This window comes from Triticum dicoccoides, chromosome 3A (genome assembly GCF_002162155.2).
Source record: "Triticum dicoccoides isolate Atlit2015 ecotype Zavitan chromosome 3A, WEW_v2.0, whole genome shotgun sequence".
NCBI classification, from domain to species: domain Eukaryota; kingdom Viridiplantae; phylum Streptophyta; class Magnoliopsida; order Poales; family Poaceae; genus Triticum; species Triticum dicoccoides.
In genome coordinates, this window is record NC_041384.1 from 195,782,650 (window position 1) to 195,802,420 (window position 19,771).

The window sequence follows — 19,771 nt, forward strand, 5'->3', positions numbered from 1 at the left end:
TGTTGCTAGACAACAATGAACCTACGAGCTATGGAGAAACGATGGTGGGCCCGGATTCCGATAAATGGCTTGAGGCCATAAAATCCGAGAGAGGATCCATGTATGACTACAGATGGATTTCAAAACGAAGACGGACAATGATGGTAAATGTCACCATTAAGAAAGCTCGACTTGTCGTTAAGATGTTTTCCGACAAGTTCAAGGAGTTGACTACGATGAGATTTTCTCACTCGTAGCGATGCTAAGAGTCTGTTGGAATTATATTAGCGATTACTGCATTATTTATGAAATCTTGCAGATAGGATGTCAAAACATTGTTTCCTCGACGATTTTCTTGAGGAAAGGTTGTATGTGATACAACCGGAAGGTTTTGTCAATCCCGAAAGATGCTAATAAGTATGCAAAGCTCCAGCAATCCTTCTAAGGACTGGAGTGAGCATCTCGGAGTTGGAATGTATGCTTTCATGATGATCAAAGATTTTGGGTTTGTACAAAGTTTATGAGAAACTTGTATTTCCAAAGAAGTGAGTGGGAGCACTATAGAATTTCTGATGAGTATATGTTGTTGACATATTGATGATCAGAAATGATGTAGAATTTCTAGAAAGCATATAGGGTTATTTTGAAAGCGTTTTTCAATGGAAAGCCTGGATTAAGCTACTTGAACATTGAGCATCAAGATCTATAAGGATAGATCAAAATGCTTAATAATACTTTCAAATGAGCACATACCTTGACATGATCTTGAAGGTGTTCAAGATGGACCAGTCAAAGAAGGAGTTCTTGCCTGAGTTGTAAGGTACGAAGTTAAGACTTAAAGCTCGACCACGGCAGAATAGAGAGAAAGGACGAAGGTCGTCCCCTATGCTTAAGACGTAGGATCTTCAGTATGCTATGCTGTGTACCGCACCTGAAGTGTGCCTTGCCATGAGACAGTCAAGGGGTACAAGAGTGATCCAAGAATGGCTCACAGTACAGCGGTCAAAGTTATCCTTAGTAACTAGTGGACTAAGGAATTTTCTCGATTATGGAGGTGGTAAAAGAGTTCGTCGTAAAGGTTACGACGATGCAAGCTTGACACCTATCCGGATAGCTCTGAGTAGAGAGACCGGATACATATAATGGAGCAATAATTTAGAATAGCTCCAAGTAGAACAATTGTTTGGAATAGCTCCAAATAGAGCGTGGTAGCTGCATCTAGGAGATGACATAGAGATTTGTAAAGCACACACGGATCTGAAAGGTTCGGACCCGTTGACTAAAACCTCTCTCACAAGCAACATGATCAAACATAAAACTCATTGAGTGTTAATCACATAGTGATGTGAACTAGACTACTGACTCTAGTAAACTCTTGGGTATTAGTCACATGGCGATGTGACCTGTGAGTGTTAATCACATGGCGATGTGAACTAGATTATTGACTCTAGTGCAAGTGGGAGACTGTTGGAAATATGCCCTAGAGGCAATAATAAAAGTGTTATTATTATATTTCTTAGTTCATGATAATAGTCTTTTATTCATGCTATAACTGTATTATCCGGAAATCGTAATACACGTGTGAATACATAGACCACAATATGTCCCTAGTGAGCCTCTAGTTGACTAGCTCGTTGTGATCAACAGATAGTCATGGTTTCCTGGCTATGGACATTGGATGTCGTTGATAATGGGATCACATCATTAGGAGAATGATGTGATGGACAAGACCCAATCCTAAGACTAGCACAAAGATCGTGTAGTTCGTTTGCTAGAGCTTTGCAAATGTCAAGTATCTCTTCCTTTGACCATGAGATCGTGTAACTCCTGGATACCGTAGGAGTGCTTTGAGTGTATCAAACGTCACAACGTAACTGGGTGACTATAAAGGTGCACTACAGGTATCTCCGAAAGTATCTATTGTTTTATGCGGATCGAGACTCGGATTTGTCACTCCGTGTAAACGGAGAGGTATCTCTGGGCCCACTCGGTAGGACATCATCATATGCGCAATGTGACCAAGGAGTTGATCACGGGATGATGTGTTACGGAACGAGTAAAGTGACTTGCCGGTAACGAGATTGAACAAGGTATCGGTATACCGACGATCGAATCTCGGGCAAGTAAAATACCGCTAGACAAAGGGAATTGTATACGGGATCGATTGAGTCCTTGACATCGTGGTTCATCCAATGAGATCATCGTGGAACATGTGGGAGCCAACATGGGTATCCATATCTCGCTGTTGGTTATTAACCGGAGAACGTCTCGGTCATGTCTGCATGTCTCCCGAACCCGTAGGGTCTACACACTTAAGGTTCGATGACGCTAGGGTTATAAAGAAAGCTTGTATGTGGTAACCGAATGTTGTTCGGAGTCCCGGATGAGATCCCGGACGTCACGAGGAGTTCCGGAATGGTCCGGAGGTAAAGATTTATATATAGGAAGTCCTGTTTCGGCCATCGGGACAAGTTTCGGGGTCATCGGTATTGTACCGGGACCACCGGAAGGGTCCCGGGGGCCCACCGGGTGGGGCCACCTGCCCCGGGGGGCCACATGGGCTGTAGGGGGTGCGCCTTGGCCTACATGGGCCAAGGGCACCAGCCCCAAGAGGCCCATGCGCCTAGGGAACCCTAGAGGGAAGAGTCCTCGAAGGGGAAGGCACCTCCGAGGTGCCTTAGGGAGGATGGACTCCTCCCCTCCCTCTTGGCCGCCGCACCAGATGCCATCTAGGGCTGGCCGCCGCCCCTAGGGGGTGGGAAACCCTAAAGGGGGCGCAGCCCTCCCCTTCCCCTATATATATGAGGCCTAGGGGCTGCCCATAACACATGATTTGATCTCTCGTTGGTGCAGCCCTGCCTCTCTCCCTCCTCCTCCTCTCCCATGGTGCTTGGCGAAGCCCTGCCGATTGCCACGCTCCTCCACCACCACCACGCCGTTGTGCTGCTGTTGGATGGAGTCTTCCTCAACCTCTCCCTCTCTCCTTACTGGATCAAGGCGTGGGAGACGTCACCGGGCTGTACGTGTGTTGAACGCGGAGGTGCCGTCCGTTCGGCACTTGATCATCGGTGATCTGAATCACGACGAGTACGACTCCATCAACCCCGTTCACTTGAACGCTTCCGCTTAGCGATCTACAAGGGTATGTAGATGCACTCCCCTTTCTACTCGTTGCTGGTCTCTCCATAGATAGATCTTGGTGATTCGTAGGAAAATTTTTGAATTTCTGCTACGTTCCCCAACATCCCTGCCCGCCTTCGCCAGTGCCAACGCTGCTGCCCCGATGGAGGCCTCTGCCTCGGCCCTGATGGCCGGTCTCGCCGCGTCGGGCGCGACTCCTGCGCCATCGATCTCCGCGGCTGGGCCTGTCGCCACTGCCCCTATGGCGCCTTTGCCTCTGGCAGTCTCCACGGGTTCTCTACCGCCGCCGCCATTTCACTTCGGAAACCTTATCACCATCAAGTTGTCGGCGGACAACTACATCTTCTGGCGTGCGCAGGTCCTCCCGCTTCTTGGGAGTCATTACCTGCTTGGCTACGTCGACGGTTCTCTCCCTTGTCCTCCTGCGCTTATTGACAGCGTGCACGGCCCGGTCTACAATCCGGCGCACCGTGTTTGGATGGGGCAGGACCAAGAGAACCTCTCCTCCATCCAGGGGTCGCTCACTCCGGCCGTTGCCGGTCTTGTTGTCTTCGCCAAGACGTCTCATGAGGCTTGGACCATCCTTGAGCGCTCCTTTGCAGCACAGTCGCAGGCTCGTGTCTCTTCGCTCCGTCGTCAACTTGGGGAGTGTCAGAAACTTGACTCCACTGCCACCGAGTTCTACAACAAGTTCAAGGGCCTCGCTGACACGCTGGCTTCTATTGGACAGCCCCTTACTGACTCCGAGTTCAACTCGTTTATTGTCAATGGTCTTGATGAGGAGTATGATGCCTTAGTCGAGATCATTAACGAGCGGGGCAACTCCACACCCATGATGGCGCACGAGGTCTTTTCCCGTCTCCTTCTCACTGAGCAACGGGTTGAAACGCGTCGCTCCAGGAGCAGCGGCTCCCTCTCGGCCCACACCGCCACGAAGGGTGGCCGCGCATCTTCATCATCTCGGGCCCCTTCGGGGCTGCCACCACCGCCCACTTCGCCCCCCCTCCTACTGCAACATTACCGGGGGCTGGCGGTCCTCGTGTGTGTCAGCTTTGTGGTCGTGATGGACACTGGGCCTCTAAGTGTCACAAGCGCTTTCAGAAGAGTTTTCTGGGCCTCGGCAATGATGGCAAGGACACACGCAACTTTGCGCGCCAAGTGGCCATGGCAGAAAAACCGATGGCCACAAAGCAGCAAGGGCACACTCAGTCCTACTCTGTTGATCCTCACTGGTACATGGACTCCGGGGCAACGGAGCATCTGACGAGTGAGATGGGCAAGCTCCATACTCGCGAACCCTACCATGGCTCCGACAAAATATCCACCGCCAATGAAGCAGGTATGCATATATCTCATATTGGTCAAGCATCTATTCTTACTAGGCATGCAAATAGGAGTCTTCAGCTTCGTAATGTGCTTAGAGTTCCCTCTGTGACACGTAATCTTCTTTCTGTTCCTAAACTCACACGTGATAATAATGTGCTTTGTGAATTTCATCCTTTTGATCTTTTTATTAAGGATCGGGGCACGAGGGACATTCTTCTTAGCGGGCGGTTGTGCCAGGGCCTCTATCGTTTGGAGCATCCTGGTGTCGCTCGCGTGTTCAGTGGAGTTCGGGTATCTCCGTCACAGTGGCATGCTCGTCTTGGTCACCCGGCCACACCTATCGTTCGTCATGTTTTGCGTCGTCATGAGCTTCCTAGCATGTCTAGTAATAAAGATGTAGCAGTGTGTGATGCTTGTCAGCAAGGGAAAAGTCATCAACTTCCTTTTTCAGAGTCCAGTCGTGAGGTTAAACATCCTTTAGAACTTGTTTTCTCTGATGTATGGGGTCCTTCTCAGACTTCTGTCAGTGGTCACAATTATTATATCAGTTTCGTTGATGCTTATAGTCGCTTTACCTGGCTTTACCTTATTAAACGAAAATCTGATGTGTTTGACATTGTTGTCCAGTTCCAAAAACATGTTGAACGCCTTCTCAAGCACAAAATTGTTCATGTCCAGTCGGACTGGGGGGGTGAGTATCGCAACCTCAACTCCTTCTTTCAGTCGCTTGGGATCGCTCACCGTTTAGCATGTCCACATACACATCAACAGAACGGTTCTGTGGAACGTAAGCATCGTCACATTGTTGAAACTGGTCTGACTCTTTTGGCCCATGCATCGGTTCCGTTTCGGTTCTGGAGTGATGCCCTTACCACTGCATGTTTTCTCATAAACCGCACTCCCACTCGTGTTTTGAACATGAAGACTCCACTCGAAGTTCTCCTTAACGAACAACCTGATTATACCTTCTTTAAGGTTTTTGGGTGTGCTTGTTGGCCACATCTCCGTCCTTATAACAAACGCAAGCTTGAGTTTCGTTCCAAGAAGTGTGTTTTTCTTGGTTATAGCTCTCTTCATAAAGGTTACAAATGTCTTCATGTTCCCACAAATCGTGTCTACATATCTCGGGATGTTGTGTTTGATGAGCAAGTCTTTCCTTTTGCGAAGCTTCCTATGTCCACTGCTGAACCATTGCCTTTGCATTCATCCTCCGTTGCATCTGACCAATTTGATGATATTGCATACTCTCTTATTTTGCTGCCTAACCATGGTGCAGGCACTGGACGTGGGGCTCGGTTGGAGATTTTGGAGGAGCCATCGTCTCCTCTTGATGATCGTGAGGTGTCCCTGCATGGCCTCGGCGATCGTGCTCATGCACATCAGGCCGAACCTCCGCCTACGATGACTGCTTCAGCGCCCCCGGCCTCTGGACCGGCGCCCTTGATCACCGGGCCATCTTCGTCGCCCATGGGCCCGGAGTCAGTTTCTGCCCCGGCCTCGTTGTTTCGCCAGGAGGTTTCGTCGTCTCGGCCTGTCACCACGTCTGCTGAGCCGGCCTCGCCGCTTCGCCAGGAGGCCTCGCCGTTCTCTCGGCCCACCATCACGCCGACCTCGTCACCCACTCGGTCTGGTGCGGCTGGGCCGTGCTCGCCTGGGCCGTGCTCGCCTGCCCCTGGAGTCCAGTCGCCGTTGCTCCTTGAGGCATCCCCATCGGTGGTCGAGGCCTCTCCATCATCGTCATCGCCTGCTTCGCCGTCTGTACACTCTGAGGCGTCGCCATCACCGCCACCTGTGCCTCCTGTGGCTCCTCAACGACCACATACACGGAGTCGCAGTGGAGTATTTCAGCCCAAACAGCGTACTGATGGTACGGGTGCCTGGTTGGCTGCATGCCTGGCTGCCATCCGTGCGGATCCTACCTCTGAGCCTCGTACGTATCAAGCTGCTCTCAGCATACCTCATTGGCGAGAGGCTATGGAACAGGAGTATCATGCTCTTCTTCGTAACAAGACATGGACCCTTGTTCCTCCACCACCCCGAGTTAATGTCATCGATTCCAAATGGGTTTTCAAAGTGAAGAAGCATTCTGATGGTTCTATTGAGCGCTACAAGGCGCGGCTGGTTGCTCGAGGATTTCGGCAGCGTTATGGTCTTGATTATGATGACACCTTCAGCCCAGTTGTTAAACCGACTACCATCAGGCTTCTTCTCTCTCTTGCAGTTACTCGGGGATGGTTTCTTCGTCAGCTTGATGTGCAGAATGCTTTTCTGCATGGTGTCCTGGAGGAGGAGGTCTATATGCGGCAGCCACCAGGGTTCTCTGATCCTGATCGTCCTGATTATCTGTGTCGTCTTACGAAAGCACTCTATGGTCTGAAGCAGGCTCCCCGTGCTTGGCATGCTCGTCTTGCGACAGCTCTCCGTGCTCATGGTTTTGCATCCTCGGCTGCTGACTCTTCGTTATTTCTTCTCCAACGGCCCCAAGTTATCATGTATCTGCTGGTCTATGTGGATGATATTATACTTGTCAGTTCTTCTCAGTCGGCTGCTTCTGCTCTTGTTCGGTCCCTTGGTGCTGATTTTGCAGTCAAAGATCTTGGGAAGCTTCACTACTTTCTTGGTGTGGAAGTCGCTTCTCTCTCTGATGGTCTTGTTATGACACAAAAGAAGTACTGTTTGGACTTGCTGCAGCGAGCTGGAATGCTTAAGTGCAAACCAACTACTACACCTATGTCTGCTACTGACATGATTACTGCTATAGATGGTGAGCTCCTTCCCTCTGCTGATGCGGCACAGTACAAAAGTATTGTTGGTGGGTTGCAGTACTTGACGATCACCCGTCCAGATATTTCATTTGCTGTCAACAGAGTATGCCAGTATCTCCGTGCACCACGTGATGCTCATTGGTCTGCAGTTAAGCGCATCTTGCGTTACATTCGTTTCACATTGTCCTATGGATTACACATTCGGCCGAATCCCTCTGGGATCATTTCAGCATATTCTGATGCGGATTGGGCTGGCAGTCCGGATGACAGGCGATCCACGGGGGGCTATGCTGTGTTCTTTGGCTCTACTTTGATCGCCTGGAGTGCTCGGAAACAAGCTACTGTTTCACGTAGCAGTACTGAAGCTGAGTATAAGGCTGTGGCTAATGCAACTGCAGAGATTATCTGGGTGCAGTCTTTACTTCAGGAGTTGGGTATATCTCAATCACAGTCTCCTATTCTTTGGTGTGATAACATCGGTGCTACATACCTATCTGCTAATCCAGTATTTCATGCCCGAACGAAACACATCGAAGTGGACTATCATTTTGTACTGGAACGGGTATCTCAGAAGCAACTACAGATCAAGTTCATCTCCTCCAAAGATCAACTTGCAGACATCTTCACCAAGCCGTTACCTCTTCCACAGTTTGAGCATTGTCGGGGCAATCTTACCCTTCTAGATTCTTTAGGAAGTGGCTAAGATTGAGGGAGGGTATTAGACTGTATAGCTCCTGTATATGTGTACGTATATGAATACGTACGATGTAACGTTGTACCCCCTTGTTATATATATATGAGATAGGCCATCCCTAGAGGGTTGAGCCAGTTCCCTAAACCTATTGTCTTACAGGGCGTGAGCGACGTGCTGTTCGGCGACTACGGGTTCAGTGGGAAGCTGGCGCGGACGTAGTTCCGCTCGGTGGAGCAGCTGCCGATGAACGTCGGCGACGCGCAGCACGATCCCCTGTTCCCCTTCGGGTTCGGGCTCCAGACACGCGCGGCTGCTGACATGGAAGCTCTGAACTGATAGATGCGCCTGCCGCTAACTGAGGGAAACTCCGCTCGCAGTGGTTTAAGAGAATTAGCTACTCCTGTGGCAACTAATTTATTATTCATCAGATGATCAGAACTAAAATTTTCGTGTAAACTGTTTGCTGTGTGTCAGTGTCGGGCGCGACCATCAGAACTAGACGTTTCCCCTAAAAAAAACTGCTCTAGACGTCTCCCGTACGGATTCCCAATTAGCAATCGCCTACGGGGCAACGACTACTTTTTTTTTGAGGGGCAAAAGGGATTTTATTAACAATGTGCGGAATACAAATGATATGGGCAATATCCCTAGCCACAAGTGGCGCCCGACTGCAAGAGAAGTAGCAGCTTTAACCAAAGCATGAGCTTCATAGTTCGACTCATGAAATTCAAAAAAAATATATTAACAAACTCTAGTTCCTCCATGCGGTCCTTTATCTCGTGCAGGTCCGGTTAGTGCAGTTTGCTGGTTGCGCGGTGTAGGTTCGTTCTGCTCCGATTTTACTCATCTCTAAAAACATGCACCCATTTTCTTTCTATTTCATTTCATTTTGCTTATTTATTTACATTTATTTTGTATCTTTTTAAATTTTGCACTGTTTTTTTCATCGTTCTACATTAGTTTTCTTCTTTTTTCGGTTTTCTCTGTTCTTATGTCTTTTTTTCTTTTCCTTTGTTTCTTTGTTAGTTATTATCGCTTTTTTAACACATATTTACTTTTATCATGGTAACCAATGTACATTTGTAGAGCACACAAGAATTTTTTTTATACACTGCTAGAAATTTATGACGCACATTTTTTTAAATATATGCTTTTAACACTTTTTCGATTAAATGGTAACATTTTCCAAATACATATTATATACTTTATAATGGAAATAGAAAATTTTAAATAACACATACATTTTTTACATTGTGTACACATTTTTAAATTGAATTTTTTTAGAAACACCTGAATATTTATTTAAAATGTCGCATACAATTTTTAGTGGAAATGAACATTTATTAACCTATGCGAACATTTTTTTACATTGTCTGTAATATTTTATTAAATGAGATGAACCTTTTTTTTGAAATGTGGGAATATTTTCATAAAATGGCATGTATATTTTTTAGTGTTGCAGATCATTTTTCACATTATGCAAACAATTATTTACATTGTATACACATTTTAGAAAAATCACGTACATTTGTTGAAACACAAGAACATTTTTGAAATTTTCAGGAACATTTTAAGAACTGCACTAACAAATTTTATACTATGTTAACCTTTTAAATTCGTATTTTAAAATTTATGAAATACATTTAAAATTTTAGTACATATATGCATTTAACTTAAGATAAATAAATAAAATAGGGAAAATAATTCGAGTGTCGTTAGCATGACTAGCCACGTTGTACTGGCCGGCCCACCGCCAACGCACCGGTAACAGCGCAGGGAACGGTCGGTCAGTTGGATTGGATCAAATACCCCCCAAAATTCTAAAACCTTGACCATATTTGTGGGCAAAAAATTATACTTTTCTGGAGAGCAGTGTTACTGATATGGGCGGCATCTGAACATGTTATCTTGATGGTACGTCCAGCTATAGAGATTAGCGCTAGTGGGTCTGTGGCAGGAAATACGCGTGGAAGAAATTGATGTCGACTGGCGATATACGAGGATGAACAATGATGTACGCCAGCGCCCGGGCTCATTTTTTTGAAATGCACGTTACGCTTGATGAGCCGAGCCGTGAATCGGGTCCGTTATGAGAACCTGACCCAAGGATCAGAAACGTAATCGTGCCGTCTGCTGCTGCGTAGCCGAGCCGAATTTACACAATATCTTTTTTCCTTGCCTTATCCAGCGGACTGCTGCTGTTCCACACTCCATAGCCACTCCTTGTATAACTCCGTTGAATAATCCGAGACATTTCATCAATCTATTGAAGACCAAGCAATCACACGAGGCATGACACCGAGATTTGTTAACGAGGTTCACCGATATGGCTACATCCTCGGGGCATGACTACGGGTGCTCCTTCCTATGACACCGTCACAATACCGCACCCCGACCGCCAGGGCGCCGGCACACGCCGCCGGCTCCCCCGCGTGCCCGTGCTATTATGTTGGCATATGTTACATCGTGTGTCTACGCCCGCTATATATGTAAGGCCTAGGATACAAGTGTCCTACTTGGACACGACTCCTACTCTGTCTACACACCATACGACTTCAATTCCAACTGTAACCTAACTTGTACAATAATATTCGACACAACTTTAACAAACTCCACCCCTTGACGAATATTCTCCACCACCTTAAATTCATCTGTGTGTCAAACCTCCATGTACATTGAACTTGAGATACACCATGAGCACCGCTGCTACTCCCAGACTCCATGTGACTCCACCTGCAACTGTAGTCCCTTCTCGTCTTCTTCACAATCAATATTTGAGCAAAATTAAGTTCCTCATTACTTTACGTTGTACTCCCAACTTCCGGAGAATCCGTTCAACGCTATCACACATCGATCATTAACCTGCGTGAAAGTGAACAACTCATATATTGGATGCCACACATAAGAGTTACCTGAACTCAACATCATCGCTCTTTCTTGACCGCTTGTCTGAAACTTGAAGGAATTGCACCGTCGCCCTGTGTCACTCTGAGTCAAATTCGCAGTTGTCTCACCCTTCTTTCGGATAGCCTCTGACATGTCCCACCGCTATAGCACTCCGCCTCCTTCTGTATTTGTCATCCGCACTTTGTCATGTGCACTGAACACCACAGAATATGCAGCCATGTACTCTCTCAACTTTCGACAATTTCAGACCCTGCGCCACTTTCTCAGATTCTCCATGGTCAACTCTTGTCCATCAACCGACACCGATAGACCCAGCCATCAACTCGAATATGGTACTCGTCAACACTGCTTGAGCACCACCCCGCACAATTTGTCTTACCATATGTCTGACCACCAGTGCCTTGGCCTGTCGCTGTGTCCCGTGCTTACCGCATGCCTCGCCGCTATTACCGCGTCGAGCCTCTGCTGTCCTGGCCGAGTCTCCCGGGTAGCTAGCCCCCACTGCCTCAACCCCCACTGCAGAGAACCACCGATCATCACCAACCGATGCCGAGTATCACGTCTCCATCATACCACTGGTACCCAGTCCAATGTTGGGGAACGCAGTAATTTCAAAAAAAATTCCTACGCACACGCAAGATCATGCTGATGCATAGCAACGAGAGGGGGAGTATGATCTACATACCTAGTAGATCGACAACGGAAGCGTTTGGTTGATGTAGTCGTACGTCTTCACGATCCGACCGATCAAGCACCGAAACTACGGCACCTCCGAGTTCTAGCACACATTCAGCTCGATGACGATCCCCGGACTCCGATCCAGCAAAGTGTCGGGGAAGAGTTCCGTCAGCACGACGGCGTGGTGACGATCTTGATGTACTACTGCAGCAGGGCTTCACCTAAACTCCGCTACAATATTATCGAGGACTATGGTGGAAGGGGCCACCGCACACGGCTAGGGAATAGATCACGTGGATCAACTTGTGTGTCTCTGGGGTGTCCCTGCCTCTGTATATAAAGGACTAAAGGGGGGAGGCTGGACTTGCCCGAGATTCGATCGTCAATATTCCAATACCTAGTTCAATCTCATTGTTGGCAAGTCTCTTTACTCGTTCTGTAATACATCATCCCGCAACTAACTCATTAGTCGCAATGCTTGCAAGGCTTAGTGATGTGCATTTGTAGGATCGAAAGTATGTCTAGAGGGGGGTGATTAGACTACTTGACCAAATAAAAGCTTAACCTTTTCCCAATTTTAGTTCTTGGCAGATTTTAGCTATTTTAGGACAAGTCAAGCGATCACCACATAATTCAAGCAAGCATGCAAAGAGTATATTGGCAGCAGAAAGTAAAGCATGCAACTTGCAAGAATGTAAAGGGAAGGGTTTGGAGAAATCAAACGCAATATGAGACACGGATGTTTTTCCCGTGGTTCGGATAGGTGGTGCTATCCTACATCCACGTTGATGGAGACTTCAACCCACAAAGGGTAACGGTTGCGCGAGTCCACATAGGGCTCCACCCACAAAGGGTAATGGTTGCGCAAGTCCACACAGGGCTCCACCCACGAAGGGTCCACGAAGAAGCAACCACCCACAAAGGGTCCACGAAGAAGCAACCTTGTCTATCCCACCATGGCCATCGCCCACACAGGACTTGCCTCACTAGCGGTAGATCTTCACGAAGTAGGCGATCTCCTTGCCCTTACAAACTCCTTGGTTCAACTCCACAATCTTGTCGAAGGCTCCCAAGTGACACCTAGCCAATCTAGGAGACACCACTCTCCAAGAAGTAACAAATGGTGTGTAGGTAATGAAGTCCTTGCTCTTGTGCTTCAAATGATAGTCTCCCCAACACTCAACTCTCTCTCATAGGATGTGGATTTGGTGGAAAGAAGATTTGAGTGGAAAGCAACTTGGGAAGGCTAGAGATCAAGATTCATATGGTAGGAATGGAATGTCTTGGTCTCAACACATGAGTAGGTGGTTCTCTCTCAGAACATATGAGTTGGAATGGTGTATGCGTTCTGATAGCTCTCTCTCTTCGAATGAAGAGGAGGTGGAGGGGTATATATAGCCTCCACACAAAATCCAACCATTACACACAGTTTTCCAATCTCGGTGGGACCGAATCAACAAACTCGGTCGGACCGAAAATGTAAACCTAGTGACCGTTAGAGATTTTCGGTGGGACTGACATGCAACTTGGTAGGACCGATATGGTTAGGGTTTGGGCATAACGTAATCTCGGTGAGACCGATTACACAAACTCGGTGAGACCGAATTTGATAATTCGCTAACCAGAGAGTTGGTCAGGAAAACTCGGTGGGACCGATTTGCTCTTTCGGTGAGACCGAAAAGTTACAAAGGGGAAACACTGAATTTACATTGCAATCTCGGTGGGACTGATTCGCTCTTTCGGTGAGACCGAAAAGTTACGAAAGGGAAACAGAGAGTTTGCAATCCCATCTCGGTGAGACCGAGATCCCTATCGGTAGAACCGAATTGCTAGGGTTTGGCAGTGGCTAATGACAAGTGAAACTCGGTGGCGCCGGATAGGAAGAATCGGTAGGACCGAGTTTGGCTTAGGGTTTAGGTCAAATGTGGATATGGGGAAGTAGTTGAGGGTTTTTGGAGCATATCACTAAGCACATGAAGCAAGAGGCTCATTAAGCAACACCTCATCCCTCCTTGATAGTATTGGCTTTTCCTAAAGACTCAATGTGATCTTGGATCACTAAAATATAAAATGAAGAGTCTTGAGCTTTTGACCTTGAGTCAATCCTTTTTCCTTAGCATTTTGAGGGTTCCACTTTCACATCCATGCCATGCCAATCATTGAGCTTTCCTGAAATAATCATATTGGAATAGCATTAGCTCAATGAGTTATATGTTGTTATGAATTACCAAAACCACCTAGGGATAGTTGCACTTTCAGCGTTACCGAGAGGGCCCAGAGATACCTCTCCGACAATCGGAGTGACAAAACCTAATCTCGAAATACGCCAACCCAACATGTACCTTTGGAGACACCTGTAGTACTCCTTTATAATCACCCAGTTACGTTGTGACGTTTGGTAGCACCCAAAGTGTTCCTCCGGTAAACGGGAGTTGCATAATCTCATAGTTATAGGAACATGTATAAGTCATGAAGAAAGCAATAGCAACATACTAAATGATCGGGTGCTAAGTTAATGGAATGGGTCATGTCAATCAGATCATTCACTTAATGATGTGATCCCGTTAATCAAATAACAACTCATTGTTCATGGTTAGGAAACATAACCATCTTTGATTAACGAGCTAGTCAAGTAGAGGCATACTAGTGACACTCTGTTTGTCTATGTATTCACACATGTATTATGTTTCCGGTTAATACAATTCCAGCATGAATAATAAACATTTATTATGATATAAGGAAATAAATAATAACTTTATTATTGCCTCTAGGGCATATTTCTTTCAGTCTCCCACTTGCACTAGAGTCAATAATCTAGTTCACATCGCCATGTGATTTAACAGCAATAGTTCACATCACCATGTGATTAACACCCATAGTTCACATCGATATGTGATAAACACCCAAAGGGTTTACTAAGGTGTGATCATGTTTTGCTTGTGCGATAATTTTAGTCAACGGGACTGTCACATTCAAATTCGTAAGTATTTTGCGAATTTCTATGTCAACAATGCTCTGCACGGAGCTACTCTAGCTTATTGCTGCCACTTTCAATATGTATTTAGATCGAGACTTAGAGTCATCCAGATCTGTGTCAAAACTTGCATCGACGTAACCTTTTACGACGAACCTTTTTGTCACCTCGATAATTGAGAAATATTTCCTTATTCCACTAAGGATAATTTTGACCGCTGTCCAGTGATCTACTCTTAGATCACTATTGTACTCCCTTGCTTAACACAGTGTAGGGTATACAATAGATCTGGTACACAACATGGCATACTTTATAGAACCTATGGCTGAGGCATAGGGAATGACTTTCATTCTCTTTCTATCTTCTGCCGTGGTCGGGCTTTGAGTCTTACTCAACTTCACACCTTGTAACACAGGCAAGAAACTTTTTCTTTGACTGTCCCATTTTGAACTACTTCAAAATCTTGTCAAGGTATGTACTCATTGAAAATCTTATCAAGCGTCTTGATCTATCTCTATAAATCTTGATACTCAATATGTAAGAAGTTTTACCGAGGTCTTTCTTTGAAAAACTCCTTTCAAACACTCCTTTATGCTTTGCAGAATAATACTACATTATTTTCGATCAACAATATGTCATTCACATATACTTATCAGAAATGTTGTAGTGCTCCCACTCACTTTCTTGTAAATACAGGCTTCACCGCAAGTCTGTATAAAACTTATATGCTTTGATCAACTTATCAAAGCGTATATTGCAACTCCGAGATGCTTGCACCAGTCCATAGATGGATCGCTGGAGCATGCACATTTTGTTAGCACCTTTAGGATTGACAAAACCTTCTGGTTGTATCATATACAACTCTTCTTTAATAAATCTATTAAGGAATGCAGTTTTGTTTATCCATTTGCCAGATTTCATAAAATGCGGCAATTGCTAACATGATTCGGACAGACTTAAGCATAGATACGAGTGAGAAATTCTCATCGTAGTCAACACCTTGAACTTGTCGAAAACCTTTTTGCGACAATTCTAGCTTTGTAGATAGTAACACTACTATCAGCGTCCGTCTTCCTCTTGAAGATCCATTTATTCTCAATTGCTTGCCGATCATCGGGCAAGTCAACCAAAGTCCATACTTTGTTCTCATACATGGATCCCATCTCAGATTTCATGGGCTCAAGCCATTTTGCGGAATCTGGGCTCACCATCGCTTCTTCATAGTTCGTAGGTTCGTCATGGTCAAGTTGCATGACCTCCAGAACAGGATTACCATACCACTCTGGTGCGGATCTCACTCTGGTTTATCTACGAGATTCGGTAGTAACTTGATCTGAAGTTACATGATCATCATCATTAGCTTCCTCACTAATTGGTGTAGTAGTCACAGGAACAGATTTCTGTGATGAACTACTTTCCAATAAGGGAGAAGGTACAGTTACCTTATCAAGTTCTACTTTCCTCCCACTCACTTCTTTCGAGAGAAACTCCTTCTCTAGAAAAACTCCGAATTTAGCAACAAAAGTCTTGCCTTTGGATTTGTGATAGAAGGTGTACCCAACAGTCTCCTTTGGGTATCCTATGAAGACATGTTTCTCTAATTTGGGTTTGAGCTTATTAGGATGAAACTTTTTCATATAAGCATCACAACCCCAAACTTTAAGAAACGACAACTTTGGTTTCTTGCCAAACCACAGTTTAGATTGTGTCGTCTCAACGGACTTACATGGTGCCCTATTTAACGTGAGTGCAGCTGTCTCTAATGCATAACCCCAAAACGATAGTGGTAGATCGGTAAGAGACATCATAGATCGCACCATATCTAATAAAGTACGGTTATGACATTCGGACACACCATTATGTTGTGGTGTTCCAGGTGGCATGAGTTTGTGAAACTATTCCACATTGTTTTAATTGAAGACCAAACTCATAACTCAAATATTTTACTTCTGCGATCATATCGTAGAAACTTTCATTTTTGTTACGATGATTCTCCACTTCACTCTGAAATTCTTTGAACTTTTCAAATGTTTCAGACCTTTGTTTCATCAAGTAGATATACTCATATCTGCTCAAATCATCTGTGAAGATCAGAAAATAATGATACCTATCGCGAGCCTTAATATTCATCGGACCACATACATCAGTATGTATGACTTCCAACAAATCTGTTGCTCGCTCCATTGTTCCGAGAACAGAGTCTTAGTCATCTTGCCCATGAGGCATGGTTCACAAGTATCAACTGATTCATAATAAAGTGATTCCAAAAGCCCATCAGCATGGAGTTTCTTCATGCGCTTTACACCAATATGACCTAAACGGCAGTGCTACAAATAAGTTGCACTATCATTATTAACTTTGCATCTTTTGGTTTCAATATTATGATTATGTGTATCACTACGATCGAGATCCAACGAACTATTTTCATTGGGTCTGTAACCATATAAGGTTTTATTCATGTAAACAGAACAACAATTTATTCTCTTACTTAAATGAATAACCGTATTACAATAAACATGATCAAATCATATTCATGCTCAACGTAAACACCAAATAACACTTATTTAGGTTCAACACTAATCCCGAATTTATAGGGAGTGTGCGATGATGATCATATCAATCTTGAAACCACTTCCAACACACATCGTCACTTCACCCTTAACTAGTCTTTGTTTATTCTGCAACTCCCGTTTCGAGTTACTAATCTTAGCAACTGAACTAGTATCAAATACTGAGGGGTTGCTATAAACACTAGTAAAGTACACATCAATAACATGTATATCAAATATACTTATGTTCACTTTGCCATCCTTCTTATCTGCCAATCACTTGGGGTAGTTCCGCTTCCAGTGACCAGTGCCTTTGCAGTAGAAGCACTTAGTCTCAGGCTTAGGATCAGACTTGGGGTTCTTCACTTGAGCAGCAACTTGCTTGCTGTTCTTTTTAAAGTTCCCCTTCTTCCCTCGGCCCTTTTTCTTGAAACTAGTGGTCTTGTCTACCATCAACACTTGATGTTTTTCTTGGTTTCTACCTTCATCAATTTCCGCATTACGAAGAGCTTGGGAATCGTTTCCGTTATCCCTTGCATATCATAGTTCATCACGAAGTTCTACTAACTTGGTGATGGTGACTAGAGAATTCTGTCAATCACTATCTTATCTGGAAGATTAACTCCCACTTGATTCAAGCGATTGTTGTACTCAGACAATCTGGGCACATGCTCACTAATTGAGCGATTCTCCTCCATCTTTTAGCCATAGAACTTGTTGGAGACTTTCATATCTCTTAACTTGGGTATTTGCTTGAAATATTAACTTCAACTCCTGGAACATCTCATATGCTTCATGACGTTCAAAACGTCTTTGAAGTCCTGATTCTAAGCCATTAAGCATGGTGCACTTAAACTATCAAGTAGTCATCATATTGAGCTAGCCAAACGTTCATAACGTCTGCATCTGCTCCTGCAATAGGTCCGTCACCTAGCGGTGCATCAAGGACATAATTCTTCTGTGCAGCAATGAGGATAAACCTCAGATCACGGATTCAATCCGCATCATTGCTACCAACATCTTTCAACACAATTTTTCTCTAAGAACATATCAAAATAAATACAGGGAAACAACAACGCGAGCTATTGATCTACAACGTAATTTGCAAAATACTACCAGGACTAAGTTCATGATAAATTTAAGTTCAATTAATCATATTACTTAAGAACTCCCACTTAGATAGACATCCCTCTAATCCTCTAAGTGATCACGTGATCCAAATCAACTAAACCATGTCCGATCATCACGTGAGATGGAGTAGTTTCATTGGTGAACATCATTATGTTGATCATATCTACTATATGATTCACGCTCGACCTTTCGGTCTCCGTGTTCCGAGGCCATATCTGTATATGCTTGGCTCGTCAAGTATAACATGAGTATTCCGCGTGTGCAACTGTTTTGCACCCGTTGTATTTGAACGTAGAACCTATCACACCCGATCATTACGTGGTGTCTCAGCACGAAGAACTTTCGCAACGGTGCATACTCAGAGAGAACACTACTTGATAATTTAGTGAGAGATCATCTTATAATGCTACCGTCAATCAAAGCAAGATAAGATGCATAAAGGATAAACATCACATGCAATCAATATAAGTGATATGATATGGCCATCATCATCTTGTGCTTGTGATCTCCATCTCCGAAGCACCGTCGTGATCACCATCGTCACCGGCGTGACACCTTGATCTCCATCGTAGCATCATTGTCGCCTCGCCAAGCTTGTGCTTCTATGACTATCGCTACCGTTTAGTGATAAAGTAAAGCATTACATCGCGATTTCATTTCATACAATAAAGCGACAACCATATGGCTCCTGCCAGTTGCCGATAACTTGGTTACAAAACATGATCATCTCATACAATAAAATTCAGCATCATGTCTTGACCATATCACATCACAACATGCCCTGCAAAAATAAGTTAGACGTTCTCTACTTTGTTGTTGCAAGTTTTACGTGGCTGCTACGGGCTTAAGTAAGAACCAATCTCACCTACGCATCAAAACCACAATGATAGTTTGTCAATTTGACTCCGTTTTAACCTTCGCAAGGACCGGGTGTAGCCACACTCGGTTCAACTAAAGTTGGAGAGACTGTCGCCCGCAAGCCACCTATGTGCAAAGCACGTCGGGAGAACCGGTCTCGCGTAAGCGTACGCGTAATGTCGGTCCGGGTCGTCTCATCCAACAATACTGCCGAACCAAAGTATGACATGCTGGTAGGCAGTATGACTTATATCGCCCACAACTCACTTGTGTTCTACTCGTGCATATAACATCAACATATAAAACCTAGGCTCTGATGCCACTGTTGGGGAACGCAGTAATTTCAAAAAAATTCCTACGCACACGCAAGATCATGATGATGCATAGCAACGAGAGGGGGAGTATGATCTACATACCTAGTAGATCGACAACGGAAGCGTTTGGTTGATGTAGTCGTACGTCTTCACGATCCGACCGATCAAGCACCGAAACTACGGCACCTCCGAGTTCTAGCACACGTTCAGCTCGATGACGATCCCCGGACTCCGATCCAACAAAGTGTCGGGGAAGAGTGCCATCAGCACGACAGCGTGGTGACGATCTTGATGTACTACTGCAGCAGGGCTTCACCTAAACTCCGCTACAATATTATCGAGGACTATGGTGGAAGGGGCCATCGCACACGGCTAAGGAATAGATCACGTGGATCAACTTGTGTGTCTCTGGGGTGTCCCTGCCTCTGTATATAAAGGACTAAAGGGGAGAGGCT